The following is a 26,492-nucleotide window of genomic DNA, read 5'->3' as shown; positions in this document are numbered from 1 at the left end:
CAGTGGTATCGTTTCATATAATGACATATATAGATAAGTTAGTAGACATGTTGCACTTATTTTTACACTTTAATCAGTTTCTTCAAATACTCCTCTGCAGTAATAATGAACGATACATGAATAATGTCTATTTACTTACTTAATGAATTATATGATTTTTTGTATCCTTGATTCTTCTTTCGTTTTATAGAGAGTATATAGACAGGCGATTGCCATACACATTGGAACTCACTGTGTTTCACTAACCGCAGATCTGTAGTTCTTAAAGACACAATTGTTCTTTACATGCAAGAAATATTAGCCCATATATGTTGAGTAATCAAAATTCCATCACTTATACATCCCAACGAAATGTATTTTGACGCGACTGTCATACAAGTGGGATGTTTAGCGCTCCGAAACCAGGTTCAATCCACCATTTCTACATTTGAAAATGCTTGTACCAAAACAGCAACATGAAAGTTGTTGTCCATTCGTTTGATGTTATTAATCATTTGATTTTGCCATGTGATTAGGGACTTTCCGATTGAGTTTTCCTCGGAGTTCAGTATTTTTTTTTATTTTACTTTTTGAAAGATAATTCTGAGGTAGTATGGACCTAAAATGAATTGTTCTTATCAGATGCTGACCAAGTGTTTTTACCTTGAATCAGATCCATTGGCAAAGATGGCTGCCAAAGAGGTACTTAGTTTAACATAGGACCCTACGGGAAATACTTACATATGTCTTTTTTTGAAAGCTACTTAATGGAATGAAATAAAACATGACATGAATGTTCCTGATGAGGTGCTGACCAAGTGTTGTTACTTTGTAGGCAATCCATCGTGTAAGCTTGTCGCCAGACCATGTTGGAAATATATACAAACGTCTTCTTCAAGTAAACCGCTTGATGGATTGAAACCAAACATGGTATGAATGTTTCTTTTAACGTGGTGACCAAGTGTTGTTACTTTGTAGCTGATTTTTACAATTAAAACGAAATTATCTGTTTTGCCTGTTAACTTTACAAAAGTCTTTTACTTTTAAACAAATGCGGGAATACTTTTTAACCAAATTAGCCTTAATCATTTGGGTTTCTGATATTATTTGAATTTATTTTTACATTAATTTTAAACCCAAAGTAGAATCAGGTGAGAGACACAGGCTCTTCGACTCCTCTAATTTTTGGAAAGAAGAGGAGCACATTTCGGTTTCCTTAAGAATGTCGAGTATTTTATTTTAATCTGGTCCTCCAAACGTAACGAACAATCAAACAGCGTCCACAGTAGGACTAATCATTTTAATGTTTATGTTTAGAGTGAGGACACTAGTGTAAAGAGTTTATAGCATAATTCTGCTATACTGGTGCAAGAGGATATATATAAATTTTGAACATATCTTTGGCGTTGACATGAATATCAATTTCATGGTATTTTTTTTTATAAATTTCCTGTTACAAAATTTTGATTTTTGTTTTGGAAAACTAAGGATTTCTTAGCAAAGGAATAGATTACTTTAGCAATATTTGGCGTACAACAAATACATATTCTCAAATAATCGATTTCAAATTAGTTTATCGTCTTTTATTAGCTCTGCCAATATCAATTCATATTTTCAAAGATACATGCGACTAGCCTAATATTGTCAAGATGTTTTAATCTTTAATCTAAGTTAAACTATCACTAGGCTGCTCTGTTCTTTTACTTAAATATTCTTAATGTATCTGCGTGACATTAATTAATAGATACTCAATTTTTTCTGATTTCAAATTTAAAGTAGTAAGAAAATGGTGATAGTAAAAATATACTTTTGAAGAGAGATGGAATTAAATATTTTCAATTGCTCTTAGTTACATCAAGCAGATCATAGTACGATACAGCCTTCTTATAAGAGTAGCATTGTTGCATTGTAGTATCACTATGTACAAGTCTGGCATTCTTTACTTGCAAACTCACCAAAAGCACTTAATTACAAACTTTTTAAAGATTCTTTTGGAAAACATGGGTATTTTGAAGTTCTTGGTAACAAACTGTCTATTATTTTTTGTACATCTTGGACCACAAATCGCAAGCTCCGTATTGAAATGGGTAGATGGAATAATATAGCTAAAAATAATAGAATCTGTCCTTTAAGTAACAAATATGATATTGGTGACGACATGCATTACATAGTAGAATGTAAATACTTTGCAGAAAACAGGAAACATTGTATGTCGCCATATTATTTGAAAAATGCAAATACTGTCAATTACAAGCAAATTATGTCTTCCAAAAACAAATAAGAATTGATTAAACTGTGTAAACTTTTAAAGGTTATTAACACAGGTATATATGCTCCTGCCTAAAATTCATTTTGAATATTGTTTTATCAAATGTTTAGTTTGTTCAGTATTATTGTAAATATTTTACATAATTGTCTACTCTATACCTTTATAAATATATGGTTTATTGAGAATAAAGATATATACCAATGTTGTTATTACCAATCATATCGATATTAATTAGCTTTACTTTATCGCTAAAGGTACATTTTGAACTTCCAGTATTTGACAAATATATAAATAAGAGGGCGATTAATTGTTACAAATGAAAATTGTATTAACTAAAAGCAAAACAAAATATAAGTATTTATGTTTGTTTCCTCAGTTTAATTATTTAGGGTAATGGTTGTTGAGAACATCAGCTTTTGGTTCACATGGTTCATAAGTTACTTCGAAGCATTTGAATAGATTACCTTAGCCGTATTTAGCAAAATATTTTGGTATTTTGGATCCTCATCACTCTTAAATTTTGTACTCGTTTTCGCTTTATAACTATTTTGATCTGAGCGTCACTGATGATACTTATATAGACCAAACGCGCGTCTTGTGTATTAGATTATAATCTGATACCTTTTGATAACAATTTCCACCACTGGGTCGATGCTATTGTTGGTGGACAGTTTCGTCCCCGATGGTATCACAAGCCCAGTAGCCATTATTTGCTTGTTGACATGAATATCAGTTACATTGTCATTTTTATAAATTTTCTGTTACAAAATTTTGGTGAAAACTACAAATTTTCTGATCCCAGGAATAAATTACCTAGCAGTATTTGGCAAAAGTTTTTTGGAATTTTGGGTCCTCAATGCTCTGCAACTCTGTATTTGTTTGGCTTTATACCTATTATGATCGGAGCGTCACTGATTAGTCTTATGTAGACGAAACGCGCGTCTGGTGAATTAAGTTCTAATTATAAGTCTGGTACCTTTTATAACATATTAGTGTCTACATCCGTTTCGCACTTTACACGTTGTAAAATAGGTAATTTCACAATACATGCGAAGGCCAATGTTGATAGCTGATGTAATTGAATTTGCTATTTGATATAACGTTGATAAGAAGACTTATGTAACTTTGGTATCCAGTCCACGATAAAATATCCAGTTCTCCAAAGTGTGTTACACAAAAGTTTCAATGTTGTTTGAGTGCGATTATTTTTCCAATAAAAACGAAAATTTTACTATTACAGAAACAGATTAAACAACGTTGAGAACTGGAATCCCTTGATGACAATTGCAGTTTTGAAACTTTAAAGATAATTATATGCTCGCCAAATGATTGTTATGTACTATAATGAAATTCAATAACTCTAATTGAAGCAATATCCAATTCTTTATGAAACTTAACAGAACGAGTATTTTTTAAACATGTTATTATATGAAGGTATCTTTTCTCAATTTTAAGTATGTCTTTTTTCTGTATTTTGCAGTTTTTAAGACCTGAATTGTTAAAAAATACTGTTCTCAATGAACTGGAAGAAAATTTTATTGGTCAATTAGAAGACGAATGATGAATTGAACCTATATACATATCTATATATATATTAAGTAATTCTCTACTCTCGGCAGTTTCATATTTTTAAAAATGCAATATCTACATTATCATCTATCAGCATATCCGCCCTTTCATAATTAAAGTCTTTGGTGTCTCAAGGCATGTAGTAAATTGCAGAATCAATAATAAGGTTTACTAGTAGTTGATGCTGCTCATCTTGCACTGAATTTACATACATTTATTAACCTGTTTAAAGTACAGATTTCTTCTCACTCTTGAGGTTTTGATACCTTTTCATTTGATAAAAGTTTTGAAAGTAATCAAACTCTTCTAGTCTCCTTGTGCGTGTTTTTTTTTTATCTAGCATACTTTATTATTTACAAAAATACTTAATACCATTATTTTCATAAGCTTTATTACAAAAGATAATAACAAGTTATTTGGTAGTAGTTATGGATGTAGTTAGAAGCACTGATCAATTAGGAGTAGAACATTTACTAGATGCAAAGATGAAACGGAATTAAAATAATTTTTTTTTTGCATTTTAGGTAGTAACCAGTACATAGTAGAGATTTTCAAATGTTCGGAAGAGGCTTTATTCTGGGTAGTGACATTGCTATGCTTGTTAATAATTTGGCTCTATGGAGCTTCCGGACCTGAATGTAGAAGATCTGATAATTTCGTTTCGGAGAACTTCCGTTGAGAATATGCGTCACACCACCACTACAGGAACACAAACCTTTTTGCAATTACTTGGACTCTATTTTTTGATCTAGAAAAAAATAAAATCAAACTTCTGCTGGGTTTTTAGAAGAATACGAAATAACAGTTGGTTCTATATACCAAAATATTGAGGTATTTGGCTATGGATGGTTAAGTCACTGAATATACTAGATAAGTTAAGTTAATACAATCAATATTTCAGTTTGTGTGCTATTTTTTGCATATAGTTATCAAAGGTACCAGGATTATAATGTAATACGCAAGACGCGCGTTTCGTCTTCATTAAACTCATCAGTGACGCTCATATCAAAATAGTTATAAAGCCAAGCAAGTACAAATGAAGAGCATTGAGGATCCAAAATTTTAAAAAGTTGTGCCAAATACGGCTAAGGTAGTTTATTCATAAGAACATCCGTAGTTTTTCGAAAAATTCAAAGTTTGAAAGCAGGAAATTTATAAAAAAAAAAAAATGACTACATAATTGATATTCATGTCAACACCGAAGTGCATGTTTGTCTTTTAATGTTTTAGCCATGGCGAACTCAGTTTATTTTTGACTTGGATTTGTTGTCCCCCTAGTATCATTCGACTCTCTTTTTTTAATATATCTGCATTTTTATTAATTAAAGAAATTTACCAATATCTTTCTAGTCAATAGATTAAATACAGAAAAATATTGTTTACATTTTTAAGTTTATAAATGCTAGAAATACATATAGGCAACAGTTGTTTACCAGTGTTCTAAAGTCACCAATCGATTTAGAGGAAACAAATCCGTGTTAGCTACCTAAACAATCCGTTAAAATGATAACACTTTAAGATAGAAATGTATTACAATGTATCCTGGTATCTACGATGAGTTTATTTACACGCAAACACACTTATAACAGTTGGTTCTATATATCAAAATGTTGAGGTATTTGGCTATGGATGGTTAAGTCACTGAATATACTAGTACTAGATAAGTTAAGTTAATACAATCAATATTTATATATATATTATATATCATAATTTAAGAAAATACCGTTTATGGTTTTTAGGTTTATCACTACTAGGAAAAAGCATTTGATGACAAAATGCTGTAATTATACGGGGGTATTGAAACAACGGGTAAAAAATGAAATGTTATCACATTCCAGAAAAAAAACCATATTACTTATTTATTGGTATCGGACCAAGTTTGCAAAATAGCGGATGTCTGCCCATGTATTGTTCTTATAGATAAAAGATCAGCAAGTGTATAATTGTTACGATATTAAATACGTTAATTAAGTTTTTTGCGTTTATCATAAAGCGTATTATTTTAAATCGTTTATCGACAATAGTGAAGGCATCGATATAGGTTTTAGCTATGTGTCCATGTCCTAATATTTTAATATTGCAACTGAGAGAATAAGCTTTTTGAAGTCTTTTATTTTCCAAAATAATTCACGAACTTCAGGAGATTTTTCAAATTGCTTGTGTGATTGTCCTGGTTGTTTCTTAACGATTTCAAGTCGTTGGAATTTTATAAATTTTAGATTGTAAATATATATGCTTGTCTAAATGTTGAAATATCAAACTTTAAATTTTCTATGTCTTCAAAAGAGATTAAGGTGTTGTTGTCCCGCATGTCCCACATATTGATTACCACACTTAGGCTTGGTTCAAGTTAACACACATAGAAGGTTTTGGGATTTTCAGGCTATGTCATAGGGAAAAAAAATGAAAAAGCTCTACCTTTCACTGTTGACCTTGTAGTATTTTGTGAATTTAATCTAAAACAAGTTATTTACGTTTTGGCATGGCAATGGAAAATTTGTGGAAATCCACGTGCATTTTTGTTTAACAACCTGGCTGTAGAGGCATCACAAATACGCTTATTTAAACACGTGGATATCCACAAAAATGAATGTGTTTTTATTAATTTTCTTTCCATTTCGTAAAATTATGATTATTTAGATACGGGTGTAGTAGAATTAAAAAAGAACCGGAGGTTGTAATACTGAATAAGGATCACTATCACAGAATATGAAATGATAGGCAATGCAGCCGAGAAAAAAAAACCTCTTTTAAATCTGTTATAGAAAGCCCGACGTACAGATTTAAGTATTACACAACAGACATATAAAAAACTCAGGGCAAACACAGAGATTGTTAGAAATCTTAGTTTAACCATAGCCGGAGGCATTAATAAAAATAGCAAGCGTGGGTGAGTATTTATACATCCAGACACAATAATATTCAATTAACAACTAAGAACAAAGATATAATAAACATGTGAAGCTCTCTCACAGGCAAACAACAAACAATTGAAAAATATTATATTATATATTTCTATATAGTAATTTTTAGAATGAATTGACCATTACTTCAAACCTGATCAGCTGTCACATTTTCTATTTCAGTAACAATGGTTTTATTTATAGGAACTTTTTTTCATATCAAAATTGTATCAAATTGTAACGGGTGTGTTTAGCTTTCATAATGAATAAAGCATCCAAGAGTTAATGAACGCCAGTGTTATCAATAGTTATTCAAATCATATACATCGCTTAAGGTTCAAAAATAAGAATATACATAGAAATATCTAATGTATAGATGGTCTAAAGCTTTCAATTATAATAATACTCGAAAAGTTCACTCATTCATTTTGACTGAAAGGAAAATATGAAGAAAAGGACTACGACAAGGAAGTGTCGACTAATTACTTTACTAGTACATAAGTCTTCTAAAAGTATAAAGATAAATAGGTCGACACTTTTCGTAAATAATTCACTAGTATAAATATATATATACATGTGTCATTTCTCTTGATGTCGACTGAATGTAGTTATAAGTGCTGCACAGCATTTGGGTTTGTGTGCTATTTTTTGCATATAGTTATCAAAGGTACCAGGATTATAATGTAATACGCAAGACGCGCGTTTCGTCTTCATTAAACTCATCAGTGACGCTCATATCAAAATAGTTATAAAGCCAAGCAAGTACAAATGAAGAGCATTGAGGATCCAAAATTTTAAAAAGTTGTGCCAAATATGGCTAAGGTAATTTATTCATGGGATAAGAACATCCGTAGTTTTTCGAAAAATTCAAAGTTTGAAAGCAGGAAATTTATAAAAAAGAATGACTACATAATTGATATTCATGTCAACACCGAAGTGCATGTTTGTCTTTTTATGTTTTAGCCATGGCGAACTCAGTTTATTTTTGACTTGGATTTGTTGTCCCCCTAGTATCATTCGACTCTCTTTTTTTAATATATCTGCATTTTTATTAATTAAAGAAATTAACCAATAGCTTTCTAGTCAATAGATTAAATACAGAAAAATATTGTTTACATTTTTAAGTTTATAAATGCTAGAAATACATATAGGCAACAGTTGTTTACCGGTGTTCTAAAGTCACCAATCGATTTAGAGGAAACAAATCCGTGTTAGCTACCTAAACAATCCGTTAAAATGATAACACTACAAGATAGAAATGTATTACAATGTATCCTGGTATCTACGATGAGTTTATTTATACGCAAACACACTTATCACATAGGAACGCACAAACAAATAATATAATAGTCGACACAACATGCAAACTGCGGAACAACTACATAGCTTGTTCAAGAATTTAGAGCAAAACTTTAATGTTCCTTCATCAAATTTTTTTTCTCAAGAAAACACCAGCGTTTTCAATTAATTTTTTGTACATGTCAAAAGAATTCATCTGTTTTCTCTATCATTAATTTGAAGACAATGTTTTGATATTTTTCAAAGAGTGTGTGGAAATCTTCTCGTAACTAAAGCAAAATCGATTGCGATTTTCTTTTAACTTTTTTCCTAGCTGATGCAGCGAATCCTTATTCTTATTTCATATGTTACAGATAAACAGTGTGCACTCATCTTGTACCAAATTTATTGACACAAAGAAAGAAAGAAATGATTCAGGACGAAAACAATTAAAAAGTAAATATAGCGCAATTAAGGATGATAACAATAGATTTAACATACATGCTTTGTAAATTGATCCAAGGTCTAAATTACAACTAGATTATGTGCATTTATATGATATTGATAACAATTTACCTAGCAACATGTCACCTAATGCACCATATAGAGTTGTTGCAAAAGCTGACCTTCTATGCTTAGTGGTAAGCAAATATATGATAGAAGCATAAACCTTTACTCTTCAATGAACGAAAAAAAATATATTGACAATTTCAGCGATCCAGTAACAATGACTGCATGAGATATACCAAAATAATAAGTCGTGAGGATCAAGGAATCTGATTTACGACAACTATAATGTTAATAGATAATACAGTTTACGAATACTAGGTATCCGGGTTTTTTTATTTTAAATTTTTGTTTGATTTGTTTTTTTGTCTCTAATATTTTTTTTACTTTGCAATAGGGATTTCATATCCTTTTTTTGTTTTGTTTTTATTTTATTTTATATGTCTGCGTTTGATTTAGGTCTTTTCTCACTTATCAGATAATGGTTGATTAATTTCTGTCTTTTCTGGAGTAAGAATTGGTTGTGAAAAAGTAAACAGCATTTGAAGATTGTTTGGCTTTAGAAATTAATAATGAACTGTGTATCCCGAAATGTGTGTCATTTCTATTCATCTTGGTGGTTCTAAATCATATATGTAATTAGACGTGGTTCGTGATTTTCAAGGGTGACCGCGTTTGTTCTAGTAAATATGATAAAACAAACAGACTTTTTTTCTGGCATAACGTGAAAAAATGTTACAATCTTATTTATTATTTTATAGAAGGTAAATTAGTACTTTTATAAAAACAAAAACAAAATAAACTGACCCTACTTTGTATGTTTTATAAAAGGCAACAGTAGAATATCGCTGTTCAAAAAGTCATAAATCGATTGCGAGGTAAACAATCCATGTAAAAACCAAAATCAAGGGAAATACATCAGTTATAACATGTATAAGATGAAAATAACGGAACAACATTAAGACTGAAGTACATCAAAATCAAACGCTAATGCAACATACATAGAAACGGAATGTTTGATGACAACTGCCATGATGTTCCCGAAAAACGTTTAAATTTAGCCTTACGATGCTTTATTTTAAAATACAAATTAGAGCCATTTTAATACACATATCAATGCAAATGTCATCGGAATTACGTTCATAAAATCTATATAAACCCAGATGTTCAGACACATTAACAAAATCTTTTTTGCATTTAAACAGGGATTAGGAAAGAAAATTAATTTTTTATGTTATTTTTGAAAAATGATGATGTTTTTAATGAGAAAAAAACAAATACCAATGAATTAAAAGTAATACGCTTTTAGAGTTAAAAAGTTAAAAAAACGTATTTTTCAAAACAGGAAACAAAACAGTAGACTAGTCAATTTATCTCTAAAATGAATCAACCTGCAACTAATTGCATCACAAGTTTTTAAGTCACGGCCGACACTCGGCTAACCGAGAGATAGGTCGGTTAATCTATATTGAGTATGCGGCTATATCGGCGGTGGGTCTGTTAATCGGGTTGGCTAAAGTCTGTTAATCAGATGTTATCGTGAAAATCAGTGCAAGGTCAGCATATTTCATTGTATAACTTTTTAATTATATTTATATCATAAAAACTATTCATGTCTGACAAAATGATTTGGAGTACTGAATCCAGTGGTGTAATTATTTTTTTTCTAGCTTCAATAAACGATCTATAAAATGAAAAGGCGAGTTACTCATCAGTAAATTTATACACATTTTACACACACAAAATGTACACAAAAATGACAAGTTGGATGAGTTTACTTGCATGCAATCTTTTGAACATCGAAAAAAGACTGGCATTATGTTTGTTTAACATATTAACATCAATATGTGAAAAAATCTACACGAAAAACTGTATTTTTGGTGACATAAATCAATTTTTGATAAACATTTGGTCTGTTAATGGGTCGGATGTATAAAACTCGGTCTGTTAATTGGTCTGTTTAGAGTTATGAATGACATTACAAGTATAATTTAATTGCTATATGGGGTGTTATCTGAATAAAGATATAGGCCCAAGATAAGTGGCTAGAATAAATGGAAACAACACATGAACAATGAAACATAAGTTTAGACAATGGAATCTGAAAATTGATAGAAATGATTTTAAAAAGTGAAAAATCAAAGTAATATTAATTTCACCAAAGAATGGTCGCATATATCATATGGATTCTGTTTCATTGATATACATGGCACCAATTTGTCATTTACATAGTTAACAAGTACATAAATCAGAAATAAACTTTGTAATGTTTTGATTTTTTTATCAAATGAACTGAAATATATGTTTATACTAATGCTAACTATATGCGGTATGGGCTTTGCTCATTTTTGAAGGCCGTACGGTGACCTATATTTGTTAATGTTTGTGTCATTTTGGTCTTTTGTGGATAGTTGTCTCATTGGCAATCATGCCACATCTTCTTTTTTATATAGACAAACCTTAAAACATCAACCTTTCTCTAACACCACCTTGAAGGTCACTCTATAGAAAAACAAGCACGTTTGCGGACTGCGAGTCGGCTAAATGACTTACAATATCATAGGAATACATCATTACTCGAAAAATAAAATTAATATTATGCATTTATTGTGATTTACAGGAATATACAATTGTCTTGTTGTTACACATTCAATCAGCACCCAACACTTATAAAAAAAAACCTTACAAATGTCTTTTTCCTGTTTAGAACCACGGTTTAGAACTTGGTACAGACATTTCCTTAGGCGGCAGAAAATGAGAATGATGACTCGGTACAAAGGAAAATACATACCGGAAACAAACTCCTCATATATACCAGGATTGAAATTTGATATTTGCGCCTTATATTTACGCCAGACACGCGTTTCGTCTACGAAAAACTTATCAGTGACGCTCGAAAAAGATGTTTAAAAGGCCAAAAACAAAGTTGAAAAGCATTGAAAAAATACAACTAATACCGGCGTCACACAACAGTGTATAGCTCCGGCGTGTTAAAAATCATTTACGCTGTCAATATGCTTAAAGCGTGTACTAGAAGCGTACCTAAGGCTAAGTGTTTATCCGGCGTCCAAGAAACGTATGTTGGCGTAGGTTGTACGTTTTTTTCTGCGTTCATCAAGCGTATTTACTTTCCTTCAGTGGCTAGAGGGGGATGGTTAATATCTCATAAACATGTTTATCCCCCCCGCAATTTTGGTATGTTAGTCTTATATGATTTTTAATTTTAGTTTCTTGTGTATAATTCGGAGTTTATTATGACTTCAATTATCACTGTACTAGTATGCATATTTTTTAAGGGGCCAGCTGAAGGACGCATACGGGTGCGGGAGTTTCTCTCTACATTGAAGACCCATTGGTGGCCTTTGTCTGTTGCCTGTTCTATGGTCGGGTTGTTGTCGCTTTGACACATTCCCCATTTCCTTTCTCAATTTTACTTTTGTATTTCGACGTACTTTAAACTTATGCAACGCGCTTTGAACGATTGCTTAGCGTTCCTGTGGCCGTGCAGCTTACCTATACCGACTTTGTCAGTTTTCTCTGTACGTTTGGTGCACGCTGGTCTATGGCTATCTATGACGCCGGCATAAGGTAATCTATTCCTACGGTAGAAAAGCCTTAGTATTCCAAAGAAAACGCATGGAATTTTACCAGCTGAATTGCAACACATGACAGATTCATAGATATTACAGACTTTGAAAAGACAAAAAAAATAAGGCTAATTGATAACTTGGCGTAAAAAATAAATTCATGCGAATTCGAGCGGCCAATCAGTCCATATAACGCTAATTTGAAGTGACACACCCTTTTAATGACATGCAGAGAGAATTGTTTTTTTAAATAAAAGTGCTCTTTCTATAAGAATACTGTTGCACCGTATTGTAATTTTTTCATCATAAGTACATCTCATTTTTTTTCAATGTGAAAATATAAACTCAAGGTAGTAAGACTATTGTCGTGGCTAAATAACTCTTAAATGACACGATTTATATTGTCCAACCCATTAACAGACTGTATTCCCCAAATATTCATTAAAATGTGGTATAACTCATTTTTTATAACAATTATGAAATATTTATCAATGAAAATTGATTTTTTTAAAACCAAAGTACTACTTTGTGTCCTTTAAATCATATTTAAAAACGGTTTTTGGCCTTTTATCTAAAATATTGCTATGCGTACAAGCATAAAAACCACATACTTGCGCGACGCCTTTTCGTTTTACTTAAAATTGCGCAGGCTATGCATTTTTTTTAATGGTGGAAAATGTTCTATGATAGAAATCATTTTGTCAGACACTTTTCTTTTTTTGATGTGATACTCATAATATGCCAAAAAATCTGTATATTTAACAGAGTTTAACATTAAATTATGAGTTTTACTCTAAGTGCTAATATGAATATAGACTTGTTCTAACACTATTATTTATATCAAAAGTCTACATTATAGATATAATGTGAGGAAAAGGTTTGTGGGGTAAAATATGAGGATTTTAACGACAAAGTAATTAAAGATTTGAAGAATGAAAATATTATTTATTGTTACATTTATAGATTTATAGCTTGTTGAAGACAGAACAATTTATTCAATGCATGTAGTATATTATGTAGTCCTTTAGTTATAAGTTTTCAGGTTTAAGTTATTTTGAGGTGAAATATGTGATGTTTAGAGAAATAACGCTGAAAATGGGAATGAAGAAAAGCTCAGTTATTAATGGTTAAAATATAAAAATGTAGTCTTTATAGAAAGTAGAACATACTATTGTATGTTCATACTGTGAAGTCCTATTGTTATCGATAACAATAATTGGGTGAATTTGGTATATGATTCAGAAAGAAAAACGCTGAAAACTAGATATGAAAACAATCTCGGTTAGTTATGATTGAAGCTTTTGAATCTAAAAGGTATACAGAATAAAAAAAGCATACTACATGTACTAGTATATTGTTTATAGTATCAAGTCCTTTAGTAATGTGAATTAAACACAAATGGTAATTGTTTGGGTAAAATGGGGTTTCTAGAGGAAAATATGGGTTAACTGAATTGAATAAAACTCAGTTATTCATAGTTAAAACCTTAAAAATATGATCTTTATAGAAGACACAGCACACGCCCAGTAAAGTAGAAGAAGAAAGTGTTGTTGAAGTTTGAACATTTTATCTTATGTGTCTGTTATATATTTATAGCTATAATACGTGAAAATATAATAAAAAAGACCCATTTAAATGTAGTTCAACAATAACTTCAAATCAGTTGCTGACTTTGATTTTGTCATGTTTATTGCTGACAAATTTGTTTTCCTAGCAAACTTGCTTGACCATTGACTGTAGTCATTTTTGTGATATCATTTTTAATTATTAGTTACTTGTTCGACGTCTTAATTGCATTTAGTGGTCATTTGATTAATTATATCCATATCTTTTTGACAATTGCTACAATGGATTTTTTTTCTTATAGTGGTGTTTCATTTTTGTAAAACGATAACAATAGGCAGTTCAAATAGTTCCCTTGGAGGAATAGTGTTACAAGGAATTTTCTAGATATTTGATGTTTGAGTATTCTTACAATCAGTAGTCTCAGTCTGAATACAGCACTGTTAAATTAATCGATATTTTTACTTCCTAGATATACATTCATGTTATTAAAAAATATTTTATCATAAGTAATGACGGAAGAAAATTAATCAATGGTGAATACAACAACATATGAAGATGCATTTTGATTCTGTTTTATTAGTTATAAGGTGTAATACATGTACCACCATTGATTTTCCACCTATAAGTTTAATTTGCACTTTTTCAAAAATTGTGCAGAATTGTTTGTTTCAAATAAAGAAATACTTGGCAATAATAAAGTTTTATTCTGTAAATTACTATAGACAAAATTTCTCATTTAATTTCATGGCATATACGAAAATAGCCATCACTGGAAGTTGATCATTAAACTGGTACCCTTTGTTTATCCATGTACAAGCTTAAGTAACCATGTGACCTGGTGTTTCCAAAATATTCTACAGAAATATTATCTTATTTTTTTCAACATTCAATGATTTGTTGGTATTACACCTTTTGCATGAAACAGCATGGGACTAAACGAGCTTTAGGTGTAAAATCCCGGATCCGTCTGTTCTTAGCAGCTTATTAATTGTGCCAGACCGTCGGCTCAATGGGCACAGAAAAGAGAACCCATTTTTGTGTAATCATCCTTTTTAATTTCAACTAGAATCCTTTATATAGATATATGAAGATGTGGTGTGAGTGCCAATGAGAAAACTCTCCATCCAAATAACAATTTAAAAAGTTAACCATTATAGGTCAATGTACGGCCTTCAACACGGAGCCTTGGCTCACACCGAACAACAAGCTATAAAGGGCCCCAAAATTACTAGTGTAAAACCATTCAAACGGGAAAACCAACGGTCTAATCTATATAAACAAAACGAGAAACGAGAAACACGTATTTATTACATAAACAAACGACAACTACTGTACATCAGATTCCTGTCTTAGGATAGGTGCAAACATTTGCAGCGGGATTAAACTTTTAATGGATCAAACCTTCTCCCTTTTTCTGAAACAATAGCATCATATCACAACATAGAAAAACACTCGATAACATATCAATTGGCAGACTTAAATCAATCAAAAAACGTATGATTACACAATGAAATAGCTTCACAAATAAAGTGCAGGAGTAATTAACTTTTTTCTTCTGATATTGTGAAATTGTTTGAACACTTTTCTCCTTTTTTATCGAACTAGCAATGTCTTAGCAATTTTGAAACTACACTTTGTGTAATAGTTTGTGGCATCAACTTCTCCTACGGCTTCCAATCTAGATCTGTGAAACTTCATAGAAATTTTTCACCATACTACAGTAATGCTCCTTATATTATTTGGGGTTGTTCTATATTTCAGTATTGCGATTTAAGTCTTTTTGCTGCAATATGTATAGATAAACATTGCAAGTTTTGTGTAATCAATGCCTTCCGTAGTTTGCGGTTGACCGACTTGGTCAAAATGGAAAAAGTGGAACCTGTTTTATAAGAACAACCTAGATTACAGAGAGAATGTTTAAGGTTGTGCGGATGGTATTATGAGGTTGTTTAAAGATCCCCAATTCCTTACATTTTTTCATTACCAGATATTTCATTTTTTTTTTTTTTAACTATTCTCCATAGTTGAAGATTAGTTATTCTATGAGTAATTATTTTTTAATGCATCAAACTATTAATTTTATAGGATTAATATTATTTTGATTGAAAAGAATAAATTTTTGAAGGAGAATTTATTAAACTATTTTAGGAACCGATTTTAATATAAAATTATACGAAGTATTATTTACTAACTTTGACCGAAAGCAGAATATTTTCATGGATAAACGAGAAAAAAAGGGAAACTATATTGTACAATTCTTATGTTCGAGTTCATATCCTTCAAATACCATCGAAAATATTTAGTTTACTTCGAGACGTTGACCAAAACATTCCAATTTCGGCACAATAAACCCTAGTCATGTCTTAAAATATCATTTCTTATTATTTAGAAACTATTCCTTATTACTCCTGACAATGTTTGATTTCATAACTTTAGTATACAATTCACCATTATTACACCTCATTATGCTATATCTATTTTTATGTTTCTTCCGTTTTTGTCTGTAGAAATAAAGTCAGTTTGGCCTGAGAGCATTTTAATAAATGATGATTTAACAACTTTCGTTGATAAAAAGAAAAAGAATTTTACATGATAGAAAACTATTTTTTAGGAAATAATGACCGATATTCCCTAAAAATATCATTTCCCCTCATGACTAACATTCAGATAGAGAAGTTTTAAATGAAATGAGAGAGAACCACATAATTACTATTAAGGTGGTACCCAACACTTGCACTAAATTAATTTGTCTCGTTTAATTTTCATATTCCTGACATCGTACAAGTTTTTCCTTTTGTTGAAAATAGTTGACTAATTCTGATTTTATACAACGTATAGCTAACTAAAACTCTCAATATATTAGCATAAAACAAAACTACGGCACCTTCGGTATCAATTTTGAACTCAAACAGAAACATAAATTAAAATCTTAATTGGTTTGTGTTTATTTTTTAATCTCAAACGCATTTAAAAAGAACAAAACAAATAGGTAAAAACATTAAAAATTAACGGTTTTGTGTGTCTCTAGTCTGACTTAATATTGTTAAAATACTAATGAATAGACCAGAGAAATTTTTGGGCATGAGGGGCTTCTTCTACGCAATAATATATTACTTAAGAGGACAAATTCAGTGCATACTTTTCATAATCTTCATCTTTACAATTTCATATGTAGACATAAAGAAAATATCCGAAACCCTTAAGAAATCAAAATTTAAACCAAACAAGGAATTATCTGCTTATTATGTTGTTCGTGTATTTATCATTTTGGTCTGTAGAAATTAAGTCAGTTAGCCTCCAAGCAATTAGAAAATTCCATGATGTAGCAATAAATGATTATCAAAATAGAATTTTACAGTATTCAAAACAAATTGTTAAGGAATGACGACCGATATTTCCTAAAATAAATGATGCATTAAGCCTACTTTCTATTTTGTCTTAAAACCCAACGGGTTATATATTTAATTCAGATGAAAAAAATGTGTGTGATCTTTCATTTGTTAGTCAAATACAAGATACTGATGATTTACGTTTTTCGTGGGTATAAGGATTTATGAAAGCAGCAGTTGTATCACTGAACTAGTATATATTTGTTTAGGGGCCAGCTGAAGGACGCTTCCGGATGCTGGCATTTCTCGTTACATTGAAGACCTGTTGGTGACCTTTAAATGTTGTTTTTTCTATGGTCGGGTTGTTGTCTCTTTGAAACATTCCCCATTTCCATTCTCAATTTCATGTTGTTCGAAATTCATAAATCGATTGAGAGAAAACAAATCCGGGTTACGAACTTAAACCGAGGGAAACACAACAAATATCAGAAGGAAATAATGGAAAAACAGAAGCACTGAAGAGCAACACCAACAAACATAGAAACTAACAATGTGAAAACAATTGTCATATTCCTGACTTGCTACGCAAATATTGGTATCAACGAGAATGAATGTATTCACATAATCTATTGATTTAGACAAGAGTAAAGATGACCACTGAAATTCTGTGTGCGAACTTTTTCACAATCGTTCAATCAAAAATTGAAAATTTGGGGGCGGGGAGATTTGTTTGTTTTATGGTGTTTTTTTGGGGGGGTTTTTTTGGCTGTTTTTTTATCATTTTTTTTTAAATCATAGAAAGAAATCATAAAAAAATCCGTAAGGGTTACATTTTACTCGAATTCTGTATATTCCAAAAATTCGAAAATGACCCACTGAAATCGTTATTAGTGAAGTAATACTATCTATACATTTTCAGTCTATGGAAGAAGCGAATCTATAAAAACTTTTCTTATATCACATAGCGATATTGTCTAATATCAATTGTAAATATGCAGACATTCAATGCGGAAAATGTTGTTTTCGGCAACGAAAAATTAAGAAAATACTAACTTTAAAACTTATGGTTCAAATATAAACCACAATTGAGTCTAAATACACATTCAGAAATTAGTTAGAAGCAAACGTATATGTTCGTGTAAAATGAAGTGCGGTGTTTTTCTTAAATACATCAATATACAAATGCTGTTAGTTCTAATATCAATGCGATACTTTTAAAATATCATAGCGGTTATATCACTATAAGTACTTATGAGTATTAATATTTGACTGATGTACCCATATTTTGACAATTTTACCTATTAAGTCGGTTTTGTTTACGCATCGTTGTAAATATATGACAGAATTTGATGAGACAGTCATACACGTGAGAGGTTAAGCGCTATAAACGGAGATTAACTCTACCATTTTTCAAATTTTGAAAATGCCAGTAACGATGTGGTTTAATAAACAATGTCGTATTCAAATAGCTAAGTATCAAAATTATTGTTCACATATATAACATTTAGCAAATTTTAGAATGAACGCACCGAAATAATATATATATATATATATCTGATATGCTCGCAATGCATGCATGGAAGACTTTCTATATTGATAACAATAAAACTAACTTGTGACAAAGATGAATCATTCTGTCCTCGTTCAGATTGATTCAAGAAAATCTGACCTTTTATACAAATTAGACCGTTGGTTTTCCTGTTTGAATGGTTTAACACTAGTTATTTTTTGGTTCCCATATGGCATGGTGTTCGCTGTGAACCAAAGCTCCGTGTTTAAGGTCCTTATTTGATCTATAATTTTTAACTTGAAACAAATTATTACATTGATGGAAAGTTGTCTCATTCGAGCTCATGCACAATCTTCTTATATCTATAAATCTTTAAAATTTCCCCTAATAAATAACTACTTTCCAGTCCTCCAAAAATGTCACTTGTGTGCTGAATCTTTTGATAAATGCAATATGAACTAGCACACTTCTAAAGCTTTGACGGTAACGACACTAATGATGGTACAAGAACGATTACGTCAATAAAAATACCAAATGAACAGCACTGAACAATCTAAATTTATAAATATAGAAAAGAAATATACTCATTTCTAACGTCAACAGACATTTACATCTTATTTATTTGTTTTCAAAACATTGTTTTCAGTATTCATTGAAGAAATGAATGTATAACAAGCGATACGGATTGTTATTTTGCACTAAGACATGTTTGTGTATTTATACGATCGGTCACTAGTCAAAAACGAAAGTCAAATCTCTATGGAAACAATACATCGGAATGCCCTCGCGGTTATCGCGATGTAAAAGAGCGTTCACGCGGCGAGCTGATTATGTTCATAGAGATATCGATTTACCAACGGGAAAAGTCTTTGATTTCCCAAAGAACTTCTTTCGTTCCTATCTTAATAAATATATTTTATGTTTGACAAGATTTTTGATTTTCGTTGTATCTGTAGTTGTTCAATTTATAGTCTGAGGCTACTCAGTTGGTATCTGCAAAGTTCGAGACATCAACATTTGTACAATTTAATTTGTTTGGAATATTTATTCTACCGTTTAAATATTCATTGTTATTTGGAGCTGTGTTTGATTGGATTGTCTGAATGAAAGTTTTTTTCTTTTTTTTTCTTTTAAGGAATGGTACTTTTTGTCTATTTCGACATTACCCATGATGATATGCTAACAAAGGTCTCGATGGCGTCAACTTAGACAATATCCTTCATCATAAATTAGTTTAATCGAAAATAACTCCTTCTTTCTTAGACCAGTCTGTACCTATCATTTCTTATACCTATACAACACCTATTGCAACTAAAATTTTCAATTACAAACACGTTTTGCATGATCTCGATATTGACAACTTCAAGTCTAAACCTCCTGATTGCACTTGTGTTAGTTCCCAATTCACATATAATCCTGCTGGCCACGTTATTACCGGTGACCTCAACATTGTTAATAAAACTTCTCTACGAAATGTGTTATCGAAAGGTCCTGAATATCGTGAGCCTAAATCCATCAATTGGAAATACAACTTTAAAATTTTGATGGATTCAGCCGAGGATTATGCCAGGCAATTGGCTAAGCGCGATAGGGAAGACGTAGATATAGGAAGATGTGGTGTGAGTGCCAATGAGACAACTCTCCATCCAAATAACAATTTAAAAATTAAACCATTATAGGTTAAAGTACGGCCTTCAACACGGAGCCTTGGCTCACACCGAACAACAAGCTATAAAGGGCCCCAAAATTACTAGTGTAAAACCATTCAAACGGGAAAACCAACGGTCTAATCTATATAAACAAAACGAGAAACGAGAAACACGTATATATTACATAAACAAACGACAACTACTGTACATCAGATTCCTGACTTAGGACAGGTGCAAACATTTGCAGCGGGATTAAACGTTTTAATGGGCCCAAACCTTCTCCCTTTTTCTGAAACAATAGCATTACATCACAACATATAAAAACATACGATAAAATATCAATTAGCAGACTTAACTCAATCAAAAAACGTATGATTACACAAAGAACGAATAAATTTGATCTGCGATATCTGAATACAAATGCACAGTTAATTAAATATTAGAGACAAACAGTCATGACCAAAAGGCTATCAAATAAATTCAAACACACTGAGAAATATTTAACCAATCAATGTTCACTTTAGAAAAAAACCGTTTTTTTATAATCTTGAAGTTTATACAAATGTTGTAAGAATAAGTGAAAAATTGAAGATATTACAAATAATCAAAGCTGGTATACAGCCAAGATCCATATAAATAAAAAATGACAAAAAAGCATTATAAACAGTATCAACAGGTCGAATTAACAAGAAAATACGATTTGAGAGTACTCGCAGTTACTGACAGCTAGTTAAAAGCCAAAACCAATTAATAGTAAAAAATCATGCATCAGAGACTAAAATCGACTAAAACACATCACAGGGATTTAGTATTTTAACGTCATTAATAGTCAAAGAAGACATGACTTGTGCAATGCCAAAAATAAATGTATCGACAGGTAGTAGTATAGTGAAGAGCGACTTCTATAGAAATAAAAGTTAACGTGGCTGTGTCCCCTATACATCTCGCCTCAAAAGATAATGAAATTTAGTTATGTTTTAATTTGCTAATGACAAAATCAATATTAGTGCCAATGTGAACTATATTCAGAGATCTAATTACAATATTGGTACGATAACCCTTACTTATAAGTTTGTTCAAAGGTTCGATGAGTTTACAAGGATCACATAGTGATTTCCTCGCTTTAAGTACAATATTACCATAAAATTTAGGATGAGAAATACCATTTTTAATAAGCTTTCTACAGGTATAGCCAAATTTACTAATCAAATCTTTGTATCTATGAAAGAATTTAGTAAAAGTTTTAAGTAATTTATGGTATCGAAATCCCTGACACAACAATTTACCAGTGATGCATTGATTACGTTCGTTAAAATCTATGACATCAGAACACACACGGGCAAACCGAACGAGTTGCGATATATAAACACCGTATGATGGAGCCAAAGGCACATCGCCGTCTAAAAAAGGAAAATTAACAATAGGAAATGAAAAATCGTCTCTTTTGTCGTAAATTTTAGTGTTTCCGAATGGATTATGGCTGTGAGGTCGTTGTTACAAATCAGAATTAAGAAGCTGAATGGGTCCATCAATGCCAATGCTACGTCAATCTTTAAAGACCCAAATGTTGCTAAACACCTATCCAACCTCCAAGATAAATATGTTGTTGTCCCGCAGACAAAGCCCCAAATAACATCGTTTTGGTGTGTAAAAGTCATTACATTAACTGCTTGATACACAAATAACGTATTGACAATTCACTTGGTACTCAACATATACCCTCACGACACTTACCTTAGAGGAAATCCTGGATAATCATACTCTGTTCTTTGTTCCTTTGGAATTTCAACCAAAGATGTATAATTGATTCTTCCATCACTGTATTGGATACCTAAACTACATTGCTGGGTCTTCCATGTGCTTCAGGAAACCTCTTCTTAAATTATTAACATCTATTTTATCAGCAGTCAAAGACGGGCTTCAAAGTTATTGTGAAACTGCCTATTCTAGAGGTGGCGTGATTCAGATTTGGATACTTTAAAATTCCAAAGATCTTTTAGAGTACATACAATCTAACTCTCTTTCATCTTGTAAAAGTATTAAAACATTTGACCTTTCTACTCTTTACACAAGTATTCAACATTCCAAACTAAAAGACAAATTGAAAGAGTTGGTATTGCTTTGCTTCATAAAAAAGAATGACCAACGTAGATACAAGTATCTTGTATTAGGAAGGAATAAATCCTACTTTGTAAAGGATCACTCTGATTCAAACAAAAAATTCTCTGAAACTGAAATTATCAAGATGCTTGATTTATTTATTGACAACATATTTGTTACGTTTGGAGGACGTGTTTTTCAACAGACTGTCGGCATTCCAATGAAAACACACTGTGCCCTTCTGCTTCCCGACTTATTTGTTTATTATTATGAGGCTGATTTCATGCAGGAACTTCTTAGGAAGAAAGATAAGAAGTTAGCAATATCCTTTAACTCTACTTTCCGCTATATAGATGATGTTCTTTCACTAAATAATTCAAAAGTTGGTGACAATGTGGAACGCATCTATCCCATTGAACTAGAAATAATGGATACTACAGATACAGTTAAGTCGGCTTCATATCTTAACTTACATCTAGAAATTGACCATGAGGGTCGGTTGAAAACACAACTTTACGACAAAAGAGATGATTTCAGCTTTGCAATTGTGAACTTTCCATTTCTAAGTAGCAACATTCCAGCAGCACCTGCATACGGGGTATATATCTCCCAATTGATACGATATTCCCGTGCTTGCATTTCCTATCACGATTTTCTTGATAGAGGGTTACTGCTCACAAGGAAGCTTTGAAACCAAGAGTTTCAAATAGTAAAGTTGAAATCATCCCTTCGTAAATTTTACGGACGCCATCACGAGTTGGTTGACCGTTATGGAATAACCGTTTAACAAATGATATCAGATATTTTCCTTACGTCGTAACTACAAACCCCTTCCCTTTCATTAATGTGACCTACCGAATAAGACTATTTACCGGATTTTATATCACATAAGCAACACGACGGGTGCCACATGTGGAACAATATTTGCTTACCCATCCGGAGCACCTGAGATCACCCCTAGTTTTTGGTGTGTTTATTCTTTGGTTTTCTATGTTGTGTCATGTGTACTATTGTTTGTCTGTTTGTCTTTTTCATTTTTTTGCCATGGCGTTGTCAGTTTGTTTTAGATTGATGAGTTTGACTGTCCCTTTGGTATCTTTCGTCCCTCTTCTATAGCATTGTGACCTCAAGGGTGGATCCCGTCGTTTTCTAAAAGGGGTTTAAAACCAAGGATAAAAGGGGTGTCCAACCATATGTCCCCATTCACATGCATTGATCGGCCAAAAACAAAGGGGTTTCCAAGACCCGAACACCTCCCACCCCCTGGATCCGCCACTGGACCTATATAAGAATATAATATGTCGGTAGACTATTTACAACTGCATTTGAATTCCTCCATTACATCATCACTTCAAATGGAACTATTCGGTTAAACCATGTGATTAAAAACAATAGACTGAACAGGTTGTTAACACTTTCAACTATCAATAGGGTCAAGCAACATTTTCGAAATGAAAAGTTCATGTAAGCGTTAATTGTGTTACAGATACGAACTTTTAGTGATATTGATTCTCAAACACTAAGCCAGTCATGAACTAAGTTTGTTAATTATGTTTGCGGTTTTCTTGCTATGCATTGTGAAGTGTCGTCGTATTCATTTTATATTAGAAAACTAAAGCAGTTACATTAGAAAAGTATAGCATTCATAAATTTTTGATATTAAAAAAACATCGCATTGATATAATAATGTACATGTAATAACATGAAGAAAAAAAAATTTACTAGCCCAATAAAGTAAGCTCTGTTAATTTGCAAATGGAAATGTTTTCATCTTCCATATCCCGGTTTCGAACTCCTACTACTGAGATATCGTGGCAACAAATCGCCTTGCTTACTACCAACTAACTACTTACACTATGCCTGACGCGCTAAACCACTCGACGACCCTAGACACTACAAAAACCAAGCTTTCGGTGGCTGAGTTTACCTAGCCTTGTTTGTTTTTATCTAGTGTCGTAACACAATACATGAGATATATGAGGCATAAAGATGGAATTTTACAGATCAGCTGGATTATCTAAGGACCTTACAAATTATTTATGATAGTTTAAACTAATTAACATCGACTTCTACCTATCATCGATATCAAAGTTTCATTCCGATTAAGCAAAAAATTGAAATGTCCATCAAGAAATAAACGCATTATAGATACCGGGATTGAAATTTTATATTTACGCAAGGCGCGCGTTTCGTCTTTAAAACACTCATCAGTGACACTCGAATAAAACGTCAACGTAAAATGTCAAAAAGGCCAAATAAAGTACGAAGTTGAAGAGCATTGAGGACCAAACATCCCTAAAACCATTGTTCTAAAATCTGTTTTATTTAGGTACAGTTACCTTAACCTATCAATCCCAATCTCAAAAGGGTTATTCCCCTTTTCTATATCTATTGCCCTATCTATATAACTTTAATTCAAATCAAACATGGCAAGTTACAATCCGGAAACCATTTTCCCAAATGTTTTGATTTTTCTCATCTTTGACCTATTGACAAAGAGCGTACTGTATAACATACATAAAAAGGTTCATATTAAAATTCTTTCCCACATTTTTTTAGTTTCGACCAATTAAAAGACTGTTAACATGTATTGTGATGTTGTCCCGCTCACTACTGCGCAACCAGAGTTTTAAAAAAAACTCGACACAAGCATTAGTTGCTTTCCCCATTGTCTAGATAGTACATTATGAGGGTCGCTAAAAACTGTTTTTATGTCAGGTTTATAAACATACAACTTTGATAATTTTACAATTAGTCAGAAACAAAACCCAAAAAATAAACATTATGTCGTAAAGTCTGTTGAAAATCGAAACACTTTTTATATAATTCTTTATCGATAAGATGATACCAAGAAAAGTATATTTTATGTAATTATCTCTTTAAACTTGTTTGACAATATTCTCTTAGACAACCGCACTCACAATAACTATATATAAGGTTCAAATCAGGGCTTATCATTATTTGAATGGTTTTCTGTTCTTTCATCTAAACAAAAAAAAAAGGGGATTTAAACGCCTATGTTAAGTTGCAAAAATACTAATTGCGTATCTTTTGGATCGACAAAACCACGTATTTTTAATTAAAAACAAATTTTTAACTTCTATTATAGCAATTTCTGCACTTTTTTTTATTCTATTTTTATTTTTAAGATCAAACATATTAGGACAATACAATCGTTACATGATTTTAAACTAGATTTTAGAGGAATGTTTTTGACAAAGTGTGGTCAGCTGGTATCAGGGGATAATGTTTCCTGACGAAGACAGATTCGAAGCGTTTGTAAATGCTTGCTTGAAAACTTCAGCCCATGTGAACAAATAGCTAAACGTCGCAATACCACATATGATAAATTAATTAAACTGAGGAAACACACATTACTACTAATAAAATTTATACATCTAATAAATACAATTTTCATTTGTAGTAATTAACCACCCTCTTATTTGATATATTAGTCAAATACAGGAAGTTCAAAATGCACCTTTAGCGATAAAGCAAAACTAATTAATATCGATATTAATGATAAAAACAACAATGCTACGCTAATATGAAGGTAATATCGTACAATGGGCTGCTCGATGCTACTGAAAGCAATATAAAATATTATTTTGTTTTGTTTTAGATCCCTTTTAATCGCGTTTTTTAATTGGAAAGGTGTGGTCTATCTACCTCTTCAAAATTGTATTTTAATCACATTGTTATTTTATTACTTTTAAGATTTGAAAGCAGACAATTTTTAGTATCTTTAGAAAAAAATCAATTTCAAACTTGTACATAAAAAACGGTAAGGTAAAAGAACAGGGAAGCATTAAGGTTTCATAATAGTTTAACTTAGATTAAAACATTTTTACTGAAAGATAAATTAAGTTGCATTCGGGGTTCGAGCGCATTTATTTTTATTTGTGTCATAGAAAATATGATCAGAGCTAATAAAAAAACATAAACTTATTTTAAATGAAATTATTGAGAGTATGTATTTGTAACATGGAAAATTTCTTAAAAAACATAAGGCCAAAATAAATAAAAAACATGTTTGTTTCTATTCCCTCACTCGGGTCAACAGTAAGCCCCCAGTTCAAAAAATTATTTTCCACAAAAAAATCTAAATTATTTTTTTTCCTAAAAAAAAATTCGTTTCCATTTTTGAAAAGTGCTTGAAAGATAAAAGATTGATAATCTAAATAAATACACTCAAATTGAGAACAAATAACTAATAAGTGGCATCGACTGGACAAATCAAACAATT

General features: G+C 31.4%; 1 protein-coding gene across 1 annotated transcript in view; it reads right to left on the bottom strand.

Annotated features, from left to right (window-relative positions):
* LOC134686258 (uncharacterized) overlaps nucleotides 1-26,492 on the bottom strand; it is a 46,241-nt gene that overhangs the window by 8,238 nt on the left and 11,511 nt on the right. The gene's annotated exons all lie outside the window — the stretch shown is intronic.

Source organism: Mytilus trossulus, chromosome 10, assembly GCF_036588685.1.
Source record: "Mytilus trossulus isolate FHL-02 chromosome 10, PNRI_Mtr1.1.1.hap1, whole genome shotgun sequence".
NCBI classification, from domain to species: domain Eukaryota; kingdom Metazoa; phylum Mollusca; class Bivalvia; order Mytilida; family Mytilidae; genus Mytilus; species Mytilus trossulus.
Note: the sequence above shows the minus strand (reverse complement) of the source record. Positions and strands in the feature narration are given on the sequence as shown.